This window comes from Chlorocebus sabaeus, chromosome X (genome assembly GCF_047675955.1).
Source record: "Chlorocebus sabaeus isolate Y175 chromosome X, mChlSab1.0.hap1, whole genome shotgun sequence".
In the NCBI taxonomy this organism is placed as follows: domain Eukaryota; kingdom Metazoa; phylum Chordata; class Mammalia; order Primates; family Cercopithecidae; genus Chlorocebus; species Chlorocebus sabaeus.
In genome coordinates this window covers 132,467,529-132,481,919 of record NC_132933.1, presented here as the reverse complement: position 1 = coordinate 132,481,919, position 14,391 = coordinate 132,467,529, and the positions used below count along the sequence as shown (strand labels likewise).

Here is a 14,391-nt window from a genome sequence, read left to right as displayed (position 1 = left end):
GGCACTACAGAGTTTCATGGCAAAGAGTGAAGACAAAGAGAACAGGGAGGAATTGGGGCCACTTTAGTACTTGACCGCATCTACCTAAGACCCCGACTCAGGTATCACCTCTTCCATGAAGCCTTTTCTGACTTTCTCAGACCCATATCCATTTCTTTATCTGAGACTTCCCACTGCACACCCAGTACCTTACTGCCAAATTAGAAGCTCTCTTAAATTCCCAGCTTGTTTCACATTGGCTCCCCTACCTAGATGACAAATTCCTCAAGGGTAGAGACCATATTTTTTATGTGTGTGTGTGGTTTTTCTTTTTTTTTTTTTCCTTTTGAGACGGAGTCTCACTCTGTTGCCCAGGCTGGAGTGCAGTGGTATGATCTCGGCTCACTGTAACCTCCGCCTCCCGGGTCAAGCGATTCTCCTGCCTCAGCCTCCTGAGTAGCTGGGATTATAGGTGCCTGTCACCACACTGGGCCAATTTTTGTATTTTTAGTAGAGACAGGGTTTTGCCATGTTGGCCAGGCTGGTCTTGAACTCCTGGCATCAAGTGATCTGCCTGCCTCCCAAAGTGCTGGGATTACAGGCATAAGTCATCGGGGAAAGACCATATTTCTTTTTCTTCTAAAAAAAGAAAAGGGATACACATGCAGAATGTGCAGGTTTGTTACGTAGGTATACGTGTGTCATGGTGGTTTGCTGCATCTATTGACCCGTTCTCTAAGCTCCCTCCGCTCACCCCCCACCCCCAGCAGGCCCTGGTGTGTATTGTTCCCCTCACTGTGTCCATATGTTCTCAATGTTCAACTCCCATTTATGAGTGAGAACATGTAGTATTTGATTTTCTGTTCCTGTGTTAGTTTGCTGAGGATGATGGCTTCCAGCTTCATCCATGTCCCTACAAAGGACATGATCTCATTCCTTTTTATGGCTGCATAGTATTCCATGGTGCATATGTGCCACATTTTCCTTATCCAGTCTATCATTGATGGGGATTTGGGTTGGTTCCATGTCTTTGCTATTGTAAATAGTGCTGCAATAAACATACGTGTGCATGTAGGGAAGACCATATTTCTTCCTGGGCCTGAGACTATATTTTATACTTTATTTGTATCTCCCAGAGCACCTAGCACAGTACTAGGCACACAGTGGGCATTTACTCAAGACTAAATTGAGGTCACAAGTTCCTAGATGCATAGATGCATAGGAACCAACGCTGAAAGTCAGGCTGTCTCCTGGGGGCTTCCCCTGAGGCTGGGCCCCCTGTACTCCCGATGCCACCCAGATTTGTGCCTACAGGGCTAAGATCAGCTCGGCGAGGTTGGGGGTGGGGATGGGGACTGGCACGTGTGTCAGAGAAATGCCAGAAAAGCTCTGCCCAAGAGCCGGAAGTTGCGTCTGTGTGTATGCACTTCTTTGCTTTTGTTGTGTTCTCAGCCCTCGCAGGGACTCTAACCACTTCCCCCTGAACTTCATACGGGAACCTCACCTCTCTTGTGGTAGTGGTCCTCCTAAATTCGGGCCACTCGGCTCATTCTTTCCTGTCTCATTTTGTTCTTCCTGCCTCTTCTGTGCATGGGGGCTACATTACTGATGCTGCTGTTGCCCAGTTGGAGAGGAGAGCGGTGGTGTGAGAAAAGCACCCTGGACCTGTGCCCCTTAAAGTGAGGTCCCTGGGCCAGCAGCATCGGCTTTACCTGAGAACTGTTCAGAAATGCAGATTCTCCGGGGCTGTCCCAGACCTCCTGGATCAGCCTCTGTATTTTAACCGGACCCCCAGAGGCATAGTCAAGCCTGAGAAACACCAGCATCTGGTCACAGCTCACCAGCCCCTTAGCTTTACAACCTGGCAAATTTCTTCGCTTCTCTGTTGGACACACTGATTTTCCCTGTGTCAAATTAGATGCATTTAATTATGTGGTAATTCAGATTACTTTGTTGCTTCATCAGAGAAGTACAAAGGTGTGGGAAGTGGCAGAAAATCATATTGTGCACAAAATCAAGAACTTTTAGAGCTGGAAAGAACTTGATTGACCACCTCTCCTCCAGTTCCCTCCTGTTTTATAGCCACTTAAGGTCAAGCCTTGCTAAGGAGAATGTCAGTCTCCTCCATCCTTCCAGGAGAAACGCAGCCCCTGCAGTCAGAAGAGACAGGAAGTCCACATGAGACAGGAGGGAATGAGTTGACTGGCCTGAATTTAGAAGGACCACTACCACAAGAGAGGTGATGTTCCCATAAGGCTTGAAGTTTAGGGGGAAGTGGATTCCGACATGAAAAGTGTGGTCCCTGAACCAGTAGCATTACAGTCATCTGGTAAGAGAGGCGGTGGGTGGTTTGTGAGAAATGTGGATTCTCAGGCCAAAGTTCACATCTACTTGATAAATAGAGTCGAAATCTCTATATACCAAGAACCCTGGGTGATCTGTAAGCACAGTCAAGTTTGGGGAGCGCTGGGCTAGATGACGCAGTCACTGGGAATGCTTGAAGACAAATGAAGCCCAGAATAGAAGCGTCATTTCCCAAGTAGTAAGAGTGCTGGCCCTAGAAGCAAAGAAATGTAGATTTGAATTTCAACTTGCCACTTCTAGACTGTGGTTTTGAGAAAGGTGCTTAACCCTCTCTGAGCTTCAGATTCCTCATCTGTAAAAAGTGTGAAGCAATTAGCATGACATTTGGCACTCAGCAAGTGCTTAGTAAATGTTAACACAACAAGGCTTCATGGCTAAAAACACAGATTTTGCAGCCAGAGTGCCTGGGTTGATAATCCTGGCTCTGCCACTTCCTAGCTGGGTGACCTTCAGCAAGTCACTTAACCTCTCTGAGCTCCAGGTTACTCATCTGCAAAGTGGAACTCGCAATAGGGTTGTGACGAGAATTTCATGGGTTAATATCTGTAAAGCAGTTAGATGCTGTCTGGCACATAGCAAGAGCTAAGTGTCTATTAAAAATTATATTGCTATTTTAGAGACTTGATGGAAGGAAGAGAGCCAGGCATACTTTTTTTTTTTTTTTTTTTAAGCTTCAATAAGAGAGGAGTCTATTTCTCCCTCATGTAAAGAGTCAGGAAGTGTGCGGCCTTATGCTGGCTTTCAGGTATCCACAGGACCTAGATGCCTGCATTTGACTCTGCCATACTCATCCTGTGGGTTCTGTCCTTATGGTGGAGAGAGGCTTGTGCAGCTCTCACTCCTGTACCAAGGTACGAGGCCAGCAGAATGAAACAGCTGAGGAGGGTCAAGGGGTTCTGGATTACTGGTGTTTTGCTGTGTAATAAATTACCCCAACACTTGAGGGCTGGATATGATAAACACTATCTCACAGTGTCTGTGACTTATTATCAGGAGCAGCTTAGCTGTGTGGTCGTGGCTCATGCTCTTACAGGCTGCAATCAAGGTGTCAGCAGGGGCTGCAGTCATCTGTAGCTCGACTGGGGAGGATCCACTTCTGAGCTCATTTCTGCAGTTGTTGGCAGGCCTCACAAGGTCCCCTTTCAAGTTCACTTATGTAGGCCCCTCCACAGGGCTGCCTTATGACATGGCAGCCGGCTTCTCCCATTAGAAATCCAGCCCACACTGAAGTGGAGGGGATTGCATGAGGGCCTAAACCCCAGGAGGTAGCATCATAGGGGCTACATAGCACAGGCCTCTTCCCAGTGACTCAGCTTCCCTCAAGCAGCCTTCCTGGAATTCCCACACAACACTTTTGTTTATAGCTCACAGGCTGGAACTTAGTCACGTGGCCATACCAAGTTGCAAGAGAGGTTGAGAAATAGAATCCTTTAGCTAGAGGCATTTCCACCCCGAATTAAAATCAGGGTTTCATTACTAAAGAAGAAAGGTGAGGATGGCTAGTTCTTTTTCTATAGCCTTCCTATAGAGCTGTGGTTCTCAAAGTATGGACTCCAGAACTGCAGCATCAGCATCACTGGGGAACTGGTTAGAAATACAAATGTGTGGGCTCCATCCCAGACCTGCTGACCCAGAAACTCTGGGGATGAGGTCCAGTGATCTATTTTCACAAGCCCTCTAGGGGATTCTGATGCACGCTCAAGTGTGAGAACCACTGCTACAGAGGACAAGTTAATCATCATGAATGGAGAGGCTTTCAAAAACGAGGCGTGTGCTACCTAATGATTTAGTTACAATTCACTTTGCAGTTTCCATCCCGAGGTTGCACATAATTTTATCAGGCAATAAGCTCCATTGTACAGATAAAACTTGAGGGTATACTTGGCAAAAGAGATCATAAATGAAGATTCCTTTATGATGAGCAAGGAACTACAGATTCTCGGTGGCTAGAAATTCCATTCTTAAATAGTAGAACCAAAGTCAGGTTATGTAACAGACTACTTGCATAATCAAATCCAGCAAAGCTGAATGTTTTAATCAACATGCAGGAAACAATAAATGAGGCAGCCTGTAAAAAAAGTGGAGGACTTCACTAACCCACAAGTAAATTGTTGGGAGGACGCTGCCTGGTATGGAAGACAGCTTATGGAGTCTGCAGCCCAATTCCATTTGTCCATGCACCCAAATATCCAGTAAGCCTCAGGACCTCTGAGCTTTATTTTCCTCCTAAAGTGGGGATGGTAATAACAGTTTTATTTGGCAGATGACAGAAAATTCACTGATGTTAAAATTCAGCATCATAACCCAAATCCCTGGCACATAGTAGGGGTCACACATGTGAAGTGGTCTGTCTTCTCTCCTTTTATCTAAATAATGTATAGAGAGATGGTTCATAGCAATAATACTTTTAAGTAGTTTAAAAACTCACAAGGAAATTAAGAACTCTTAATTTGGTGTTGATTTCCTTGAAAATCTGTATTTTCTTGTTTTATTCCATTTCTCTTCGTTATGCTAGTTTCCATCACATTACATAATTCTTGCTCCATTTGGTGTTTACTATCAATCTTTATTTTTTCTTTATTATTGTTAGGCCTTTTTTTTTTTTTTTTTTGCAAATGGGTTTTGCAATTTAAACACTCTGGCTCTTTTTTGTTTTGTTTTGGTGTTTTGGCTTTCCTTTTAATCGAATATTCCTGACAACTTCTTGCTTGTGAAGAGCTGAGGAGAGCAGGCAGAATCCATCATTTCTGGTGTGCCTCTACCCTAGGAGGGGACTGTTACTTCCTGATGAGATGACACACTGCAGAGAACCACCCTATGTCTTTCTACTCCTGCATGTCTCTGTGTTGGGAGTGGGCATGCTTCAATTCCAGCCCCCACTTTTTTTCCCCACTCACCTCTGCTTTAGCAAAATGTGTAGCCTCTCTTTTCAACTCCTTGTTTGCATTGCTGGCTGCTGTGGGGGGAGGCTCCCCAGCACCCCTACTCCAACCCAAGAAAGGAGCTATTCCTTTTGCTGAACACCAATTTCCTTCTCTCATAGCGGGACTAGGTAGTGGCACAGAGGCGCTGGGGGAAGTTCGACAGTGCGAAGTAGCAGGGCTTCTGAGGGCTCTGAGCCATGTGCGGGCCAGCAACCCAGGGGCCTCTTTCTCTGGCCCTCTTCTCTGCCCACGCTTCCTGTCTGGGTTTAGCTTTGGCCCTTAAGCACAGCTGGCACATCCTCTGGGGCAAAAGGGGCCTCTCTTTGGGGGCTGTGGGGTGTGTTATTCTTTTTAGGCTTTCTCTGTGGTGAGGAGGGTGCAATAGAAAGTTGTCTGGTAGCCCCGTGGGAGCAGCCTATCCCTGGACTAGTTCTGGTGGATTACCTTGGGGTCTAATCAGGAGACAGAAGGCATACCAGGTATTTGAATAGTGAGGTTTTCATAGAAAGACATTGTTAATGAAAACAAAGTATAAAGTTGTTGTTGACTAGGTAATTGAAAGGGCAAAAAGAGAACACAAATGTACTTCAGAGGTAGCAAGTGCAGGAACCCCACTCCTGAGGCTGAGGGAACAAAGGAAGAAGCTGGAAATATCAAAATCTAGAAACTTAGAGGAGGGGCCCCATACTGCTGAAACTCAGAGCTCTGAGGGTGGGCACCTCTCAGCTGGTGCTGAAGTCTCTGAGCTTGGAGGAGGGGCCTTTGGGACTGGACTCCTGGGAGGTGGTATCTGGCTGGCAGAGCTGAAAAAGGTGCAGCTGGCAAAGCAGAAATGTGCTTTATGGAGCCCCAGCGTGAGCGTCACAGAACAGAGCATAGAAGAGCAGGTTTGGAGCTAAGAGAATAAATTAGTAACTGGACAACAACTTAAAAACTGGCACAAGTCCTTTTTACTATTGAGCCTGCCCTAGGGCAGTGCTTCTCAACTCTAATGCAAATATGAATCACCTGGGGATCTCGTTAAAGTACAGCTGGTCTGGGATAGGGCCTAAGATTCTGCATCTTTGACAAGCTCCCAGGTGATGCACATGCCTTGAGCAGCAAGAGCTAGGAGGCCTTGAAGAACCCGGTGCTTGCACCTTCCTGCTGGATGTGGACAGCAGTCTTCTGCAGGAGTCCCTTGTCGGGTTAGCTGTGTCCTTGTGACAGCCTTTATGCAGGAATGTGGTATGCCCTTCTCTCCCATGTTCCTCACTCCCGGACTCTCTCATTTCTTTCCTCCACATCAAATTTGTCAGAACTTTGCTAGCTGTTGGGAATTTGGAGTGGACACAGGTTAAAGCCTGGACTCTTCTAAGTGACATTAACATTTTCACCTGAGTCTTTTCACACCTTCAGTCAAATAGGGAATATAGGAAGGGAGCCCATTTGGGCTATTCTCAAATTGTTCCTCATTATAGACCTGAAGATGATGCCATATTGATGACTGCCATTTTGTGATAGCTGTAGAGGGTGTTTATTCTCCAATATTCTGTTGAAGAGGTGAGAAAGAATCCCAAAATATATGTACATGATCTCCACAAAGGCTCTCAGTACCATATCCATGTTTTCACAAGGGGATCATTTTGCTAAGTAAGTTTGAGGAGAAACAATGTTGTCCTTAAACAGCTTGAATGACAACGCCAGGCTTCATAAATTGAAGTATAACAAGCAGGGTGGCAGCCTCAGCCCAAAAGTGGAAACCTGGGAACATCTTGAGGAAACAGCAGCTAAAGAATAAACTTCAAGCAGCCATGGCCAGCACAAACTTCTGGCAGCTAGCTATGGGGTCTCATGTTGGTGCTGGGCCTAGTAGCTCCCTAGGTGGACTCAGCCGCCGAATTCCTTCTGCAGGGCGGATGTGAAGCTGGCCTTATGCTTCCTTATGACAAGTGAACTCTCACTCACATCCGGAGAGAGAGGGTGTGAAGGTGAGTGAGCAGTTAAAGATAAATATTGAGATTGGAATATCTCAAGTGGAAGGTCTATTTGCTGCCCAGGTCATTTATGCTTTTCAGGATGATGCCCACTGGAAAACCATTTTCCTGGGATCTGAAGTTACAGTGTTTTAATACCTTTCCCCATTCACATATTGAGAATGTAATTTTATGTATGATCACCGTGACCTTCTGAAATAGGGGCAAAAAAGACTTTTGGGGGAACTGAGAGAACTGGAGCACAGAGATGGTAAGTGACTTTCTAGGGTCACAAGGTAGCCAAATTGTGATCCAGGCCCCTGACCTAGAGAGGTGTGTCCAAAGACCCTGGAAATCTGGCTGCTAGAGGCTGAGGGGTATACTTTGGTCAGCAAAGTTTTTCTGTATAGGTCCATATAGTAAATATTTCAGGCTTTGCAGGCCATAGGGTCTCAGTTGCAACTATTCAACTCTGCTCTTGTACCACGAAAAACAGCCATAGACAGTACGAAAACAAATACGTTTGCCTGTGTTCCAACAAAACTTTATAACAACAGGCAGAGGGCTACATTTGGTCAACAGGCTGTAGTTTGCCAACTCCTGCTATATACCAATGGTGAAAGTTGAAAACATGATACATGTACATGATTTAATTCTTTTCGGAACTGAGAAGGGTAAAGACTATGAGTTAGGAAGATGGAAGGTGAGAATAGGAGAGAAGGAGGAGTAGGAGATAAGATGGATAAGGTAGGCGGAGGGAGACAATAGATAAAAAGAAAAATAAAAAAAGAAGGAACAGGCATTAAGACAACTTTGATTTGAGGGGGACTTACCAATAAGATAAAAGAAACATGAGTTTGGAACCTTACCCAGGGCTGTGTGAAAGACAGTACAATTTCATCATAGTTTTTCTGTGCAAGATGAATTCACTTTTCTCACAGGATTTTATTTTCAAATGACAAACTTAGAGCAGGCACAGTGAAGTTTGTGATATTAAATCACTGTCAAGTTATGCCTCTGTAAAAATAATTGTCCAACTGACTCTATCAGCTGAGTGACAACAATTTAAAAATACATAATTTATGACCAGGAATGATGAAATCTAGAAAATATTTCCCAGGAAAGAAATATGTTTTAGCTGCTCAATAGAAAAACAAGTCCTTTGTTATTAATGCACTGATGCTTATGAGTCTTCACTATCTCAGAGATTAAAGGGTTTCTTGGAGATGTCGAGTGCCTGGTATTGTTAAAGCTTTTGGAAAGTTTTGCAGACAGATCTTATTGTTTTGCAAACATTTCCCCCTTCTACATACTTTGAAAAATGATTTCAGATCTCTTTCAAGAAGCTTTCTTCTTCATAGCTTCCTTATTGGCTTTATTGCTTTCCTGTGCCAGCGAGAAAACCATCTGAGCCAGCAGCACAAAGACTTAAAAACATTTGAAGAGGCAATCATTGCTGCCACTTTAGGGAATGTATTTTTCTAAAAACACGGGAACTTGGAGGGTGGGGAATTGTATGACTAGAGATGGTGAGCTGGGTCAAGTGGGACTACTTTAGAATTTTGGAGTACTCCCTGTGTGTAGAAATCCTTGTGGGTGTTGAATGCCTCCCTCTATGGGGCAGTGTGGTGTAGTGGTTATGGGCACTGGCTTTGGATACGGACCACTTTGGCTTGACTCATATCTCTGCTACTGATTGGGTGGCCAATCTTAGACCAGTTACTCATTCTGTCTGTGGCTCACCCTATTCATCTGTAAAACACACATGATAATATCAATATCTATCTTAAATAATCTTTATACAGATTGAAAGAATTAAAATACATGCAAGCACTTAGAATGCCTGGCATATAGAAAACACTCAACAAATGTTACTATTACAATTAACGAGAGGAAGACAAGAATCACAACAAATCAGGTTTGTGTGTGTGTGTGTGTGTGTGTGAGATTTGCGAATTATTTCTGTTATTGTTTTTTAATTTTTTAACTTTTAAGTTCAGGGGTACATGTGCAGGACGTGCAGGTTTGTTACACTGGTGAACACGTGTCATGGGGTTTGTCGTACGGATTGTTTCATCACCCAGGTATTAAGCCTAGTATCCATTAGTTATTTTTCCTGATCCTCTCCCTCCTCCCACCCTCCACCCTCCACCCTCTGATAGGCCCCAGTGTGTGTTGTTCCCCTCTATTTGTCCACGTGTTCTCATCAACAAATCAGGTTTTCTTTTGAAATTTTGTTACCTATGGAATGGCATGTGTGTTTCCACTTAGGCTGTTAAATATTGGCAGTGGATAACCTTATAAGGTATACATGGAATGCAAAATTGTTGTGACAAGTTTTGTGCAGAGGTGATATTGCAGCTAATGAGATTTTAATCAAAGCACAATTATTGCTGATTGAAAGTTGTCATCAGCTTAGGCAACATAGAAAGACCTTGTCTCTATAACAAAAATTAAAAAAGAATTAGCCAGGAGATGGCTATAACTATAAAGTTATAGTGGCCCAGGTTTGTAGTCCTAGCTACTTGGGAGGCTGAGGCAGGAAGATTGCTTGAGTCCAGGAGTTCGAGGCTGCAGTGAGCTGTGAGTGCACCACTGCACTCCAGCCTGGGTGACACAGCAAGATTCCATCTCTAAAAAAGATTAAAAAGGAAGAAAGAAAGTTGTCATGACTGTTAATATATTGTTAGATGAGATTAATCATATTTTAATGCTAAACTTTAGCTCAGACATCTCCTCTTAGTTCTAGACCCCCTTTGGATTAATGGTACCTCAAATTCAACATATCCCAAACTTATCTCAAACTTGTTCCAATTCCTGCATAACCTAACTCAGTAAATATATCAGTATCTATCCAGTTTCACAAACTAGAAACTTGGAGTCACCTTTGACCCTTCAGTATCTTTCACCAGATCCAATCCACCAACTTGCCAATTTTAACTCCTGCTATGGTCTGAATGTTTGTGTCCCCCCAAAATTCATATGTTGAAACCTAACCTCCAATCTGATAGTATTAAAAGATTGGGGCCTTGGAGAGGTGAGGAGGTCATGAGGGTGAAGCCCTCATGAATGGGATTAGTGTCCCTATAAAAGAGGACTGAGAGAGCCTCCTTCACCCCTTCCACCATGTGAGGATGCAGCAAGAAGGCGCCATGTACGAGAAAGTGCGCCATCAGTAGGCACCGAATTTTCCAGAGCCTTGGACTCCTCAGCCTCCAAAACTGTAATAAATAAATGTTTGTTGTTTATGAGCTACCCAGTCTATGGTAGGTTGTCACAGCAGCCTGAATGAACCAAGACACCTCCTAAATCTCTCTCAAATTGGGCATATCTTTTTATTACCATTATTCACAACCATCATAATCCAAGCCATTTTATCTCACATAAACTACTAGGTTAGCCTCATTGGTCTACAATCACCCATTCTTTTCCACGTCAAATCTATTCTCTCCAGTCTGGGCAATATAGTGAGAGCCCAACTCTACAAAAAATTTTTAAAAAATTAGCTGGATGTGGTGGCCTGTGCCTATAGTCCCAGCTACTTGGGAGGCTGAGGCAGGAGAATCGCTGGAGCCCAGGAGTTTGAGATTATAGTGACCTATGATTGTGCCACTGCATTCCAGCCTAGGTGACAGAGTGAGACTCTGTCTCTGAAAATAATAATGGTAATAACGATGATGCTACTACTACTACTACTAATAATACCTTCTTGTTAAAACCCAGATTCAGCTTTATTCTTTTAACTGGCATCCTGCTGGATTTACTAGTGCTTTCCATTTCTCCTCTCTGTAAAATATACAATCCATGCTCACTGCATACTGACTGCTCATTGCTAGTAGATGACTCTTCAGGATGCTCACATATTTCTGTTCCTACCTGTGAAGCTGTGCGTTTACTAAAATTCCCTAACCTGTTTTTGTCACTTTTTGAAATAATTACATAATTTAATGAACCGTTACATAAGTTGATGAAACATGAACACATTCATATTTCAGAGAAGGAGGTTTTTTTTTCTATAAAAATTAGGTTGAATGCTTTGGGAAGACTCAGTAAAGGCAGGTTGCTATAAAAATTGCTGTTCAATTAGGTATGAGTGATAAAGCTGCAAAAGATCTCAGAAAATAAAAACTCTAGGAGGATTCTGCACTCAGAATGCTTGCAAATATATTTTTGTTCTTTCTTTAAAAAAATTGAAATGGAAAATTGTAGAAAACACCTTATAGATAAGAAATAGGCCAAGGAAAGACATTCATCTAACCCACATTTAAAACGCAAAGTTGGCCGGGTGTGGTGGCTCATGCCTGTAATCCTAGCACTTTGGGAGGCGGAGGTGGGTGGATTGCCTGAGCTCAGGAGTTCAAGACCAGCCTGGGCAACATGGTGAAACGACGTCTCTACTAAAAATACAAAAAATTAGCTGGGTGTGATGGTGTGTGCCTGTAATCCCAGCTTCTCGGGAGGCTGAGGCATGAGAATTGCTTGAACCTGGGAGGCAGAGATTGCAGTAAGCCGAGATTGTGCCACTGTACTCCAGCCTGGGCAACAGAGTGAGACTCTGTCTCAAAAACGTAACAAACAACAAACAACAAACAACAATAACAACAACAAACCACAAAGTCTGGGATCTGCATGGAAAGATTGGTGAATGGATGCACATTTTGAATAAAATGGTAAAGGTCTGCATGTATAATTTTTAATGATTCTTATTTTATGGAGTTTTTCGAACCAACTGCTTAATTATCTGTATGGATTACATATCATCATATCATACCCTGAACTTAATATATTTGAATTCCTGCTTCTCTGTTTATCTTAGGTTATAGTTCAAAACCCTTAAAAATGGCTGATGAGGTCTGGTCTAGGTGAGGTGGCCCAACCTCATCTTGAAACCTCAAGGTCATCTTGAAAGTTGCCTCTCTCAGCTCTATACTTCATTTAGTCCCTGGTACTAGCTATACAGTTGTCTTTCACAGGGACTTTCAACGTCGAAAGTTCCCTCTGCCCAGAGCACTCACCCCTTTTCTCTTCATCCCTCAGATCATTCCCTGATCTGCCTGAGTAGGTCAGATCTCTGTGGTGTTTGCTCTTGTCATATCACTTAACTCTCTATCATAGCTTTCAGCTCAATTGCAATTTTACATTTATTTTGTATTTGACTCATATTTTCTGTACTAGTTTCCTAGGGTTGCCATAACAAATTATCACAAACTTGGTTTAGAACAACATAAATTTATTCTCTCACCATCCTGGAGGCCAGAGGTCTGAATCAAGGTGTCAGCAAGGCCATGCTCCCTCCGAGGGCTCTAGGGAAATGTCCTTCCTTGCCTCTTCCAGCTTCTGGTGGTTCCTTGTATTCCTTGGCTTGTGGCAGCATCACTCCATTCTCTGCCTTTGTCTTCACGTGGTCATTTCCGCTGTGTCTCTTAGTCTTTTTCTTCTGTCTCCTATAAGGACACTTATTGGATTGAGGGCCCACCCTCATTCAGGATGATCTCATTTCAAGAAACTTACCTTAATTATATCTGCAAAGACCCTTTTCCAAATAAAGTTATATTCATAAGTTTTGAGTGTACATATCTTTTGGGGGGCGACTATTCAATCCACTAGGTCTACCTACCCCAATAGACTCTAAGTTCCACAATGGCAAGAATTATATCAGTCTTTGCCTGTTACACTGCCTGACACACAGTAGGTGCTCAACAAATATTTATTCCTTGAGTGAATAAATGGATCATCTTTTGAAGTGTCCAAATTTACTAAAATTATTAATCAATTAAATGGAAGTATTGGACTACTGAAATGCTGATGTAAGTATGCTGATCACATTTTTAAAGCAAACAGAATTCATTAATTTTTATAAAATAATAAATTCTATGGCTCTACAAAGCAAGTACCTGCTATTTTTTAAGTGTACCAAGCCCTCCTTTCCCTCCTCCAATTGACCACTTATTTCACAATCATTTAGAATAAAACTTGAAGATCTAAGATCTAATTCATTCTGGTTTATTATCATTTATCTAAAATTTAAAACAGGGTCTACCGATACTAGCCCAGTGAGAATTTAGTGATGAAGAGATAACTATGGGCATAATAGGAGAGAAGGAATGACAGGAGACCATGCAAAGAGTTAGGACTCATACTCTCTATCTCATAAATGTAAGCACTTCAAAGTAAGTGTCATTTAAATATAGCATCTTGAAATCACGCATTTCTTGACAGCGTTATTGCTGTTTATGACTATTACAGCTTCTGATAACAGTGAAGATTTCACCTAGAGATAAAGGACAAAAATTCTCAACAAACCCAAAGCATACCCATCTCCCAAATGTTTGAAGCTCAGGTTGCCCATTTTATTTAAATTTTTGCCTGGAGTCAAATGTGGCACATCCAGTGTGGTTTCAGCATCGGATGTACACATCCTACAATTATAGAAAAGTATATTTATATTATAAGCTACTGGGCAGAAGCTGTGCCTAGGTTTCCAGACATTATTTGGCATTCTGGAATGTAAGAAAACAATGAGAGGCAGCACAAATGATAATGGTTGTAGAGGTGTCACTATTGACCCCCTTCATGAAACACTTCCCTGTTAGGGGAGATTATGGCTGACTAAAAGTAAGTCACTGGATCAAGGGGTCCTATCCTCTTCCTGATGAGAAACAATTATCAATTTCTATGAAGTCTTCTTTTAGCTGATGAATATGGGAGTGGGCTGTTGGCTTCATTTTCATTCCCAAGAGCTACAGAGAGGAGGAGCTTGGATACCAACCAGGAAAGGCTGCAATGTGCATTAGCAGATAATTGCAATAGCAATTTACCATTTGTTAAGTGTCTAGAAGGTCCCAAGCATTTTTCCTATATTATAGCAAATCCTCACAACAACCTGGTATGGTAGAGATTCCTAGCTTTAATTTATAGACAAAGAAATTAAGGCTCAGAGAGGCTAAAAAAAATTGGCCTTTAGTCACACAGCTAATAAATATCTCTTAGAATTAGAACCCATACTGTCTGGCTCCAGAGCCCATATACTTTCCACTTTGTCAAGGTGCCTTCCAGAGTTTGCTCTCTAAAGAGAAGAGCCAGTCCTTTGGTAACTTATTGCTAAGAGGGTCTTAGATGGCACTTGGATTTCTTGCTTTTCAAACTGAGATATTTGCACCAGTAGGTGT

The 14,391-nt window shown here is 42.8% G+C and overlaps 1 pseudogene; it reads left to right on the top strand.

Annotated features, from left to right (window-relative positions):
* Nucleotides 1-9,557: 9,557 nt before the first annotated feature.
* Nucleotides 9,558-9,636, top strand: LOC140710921 (U4 spliceosomal RNA; annotated as a pseudogene).
* Nucleotides 9,637-14,391: the final 4,755 nt, after the last annotated feature.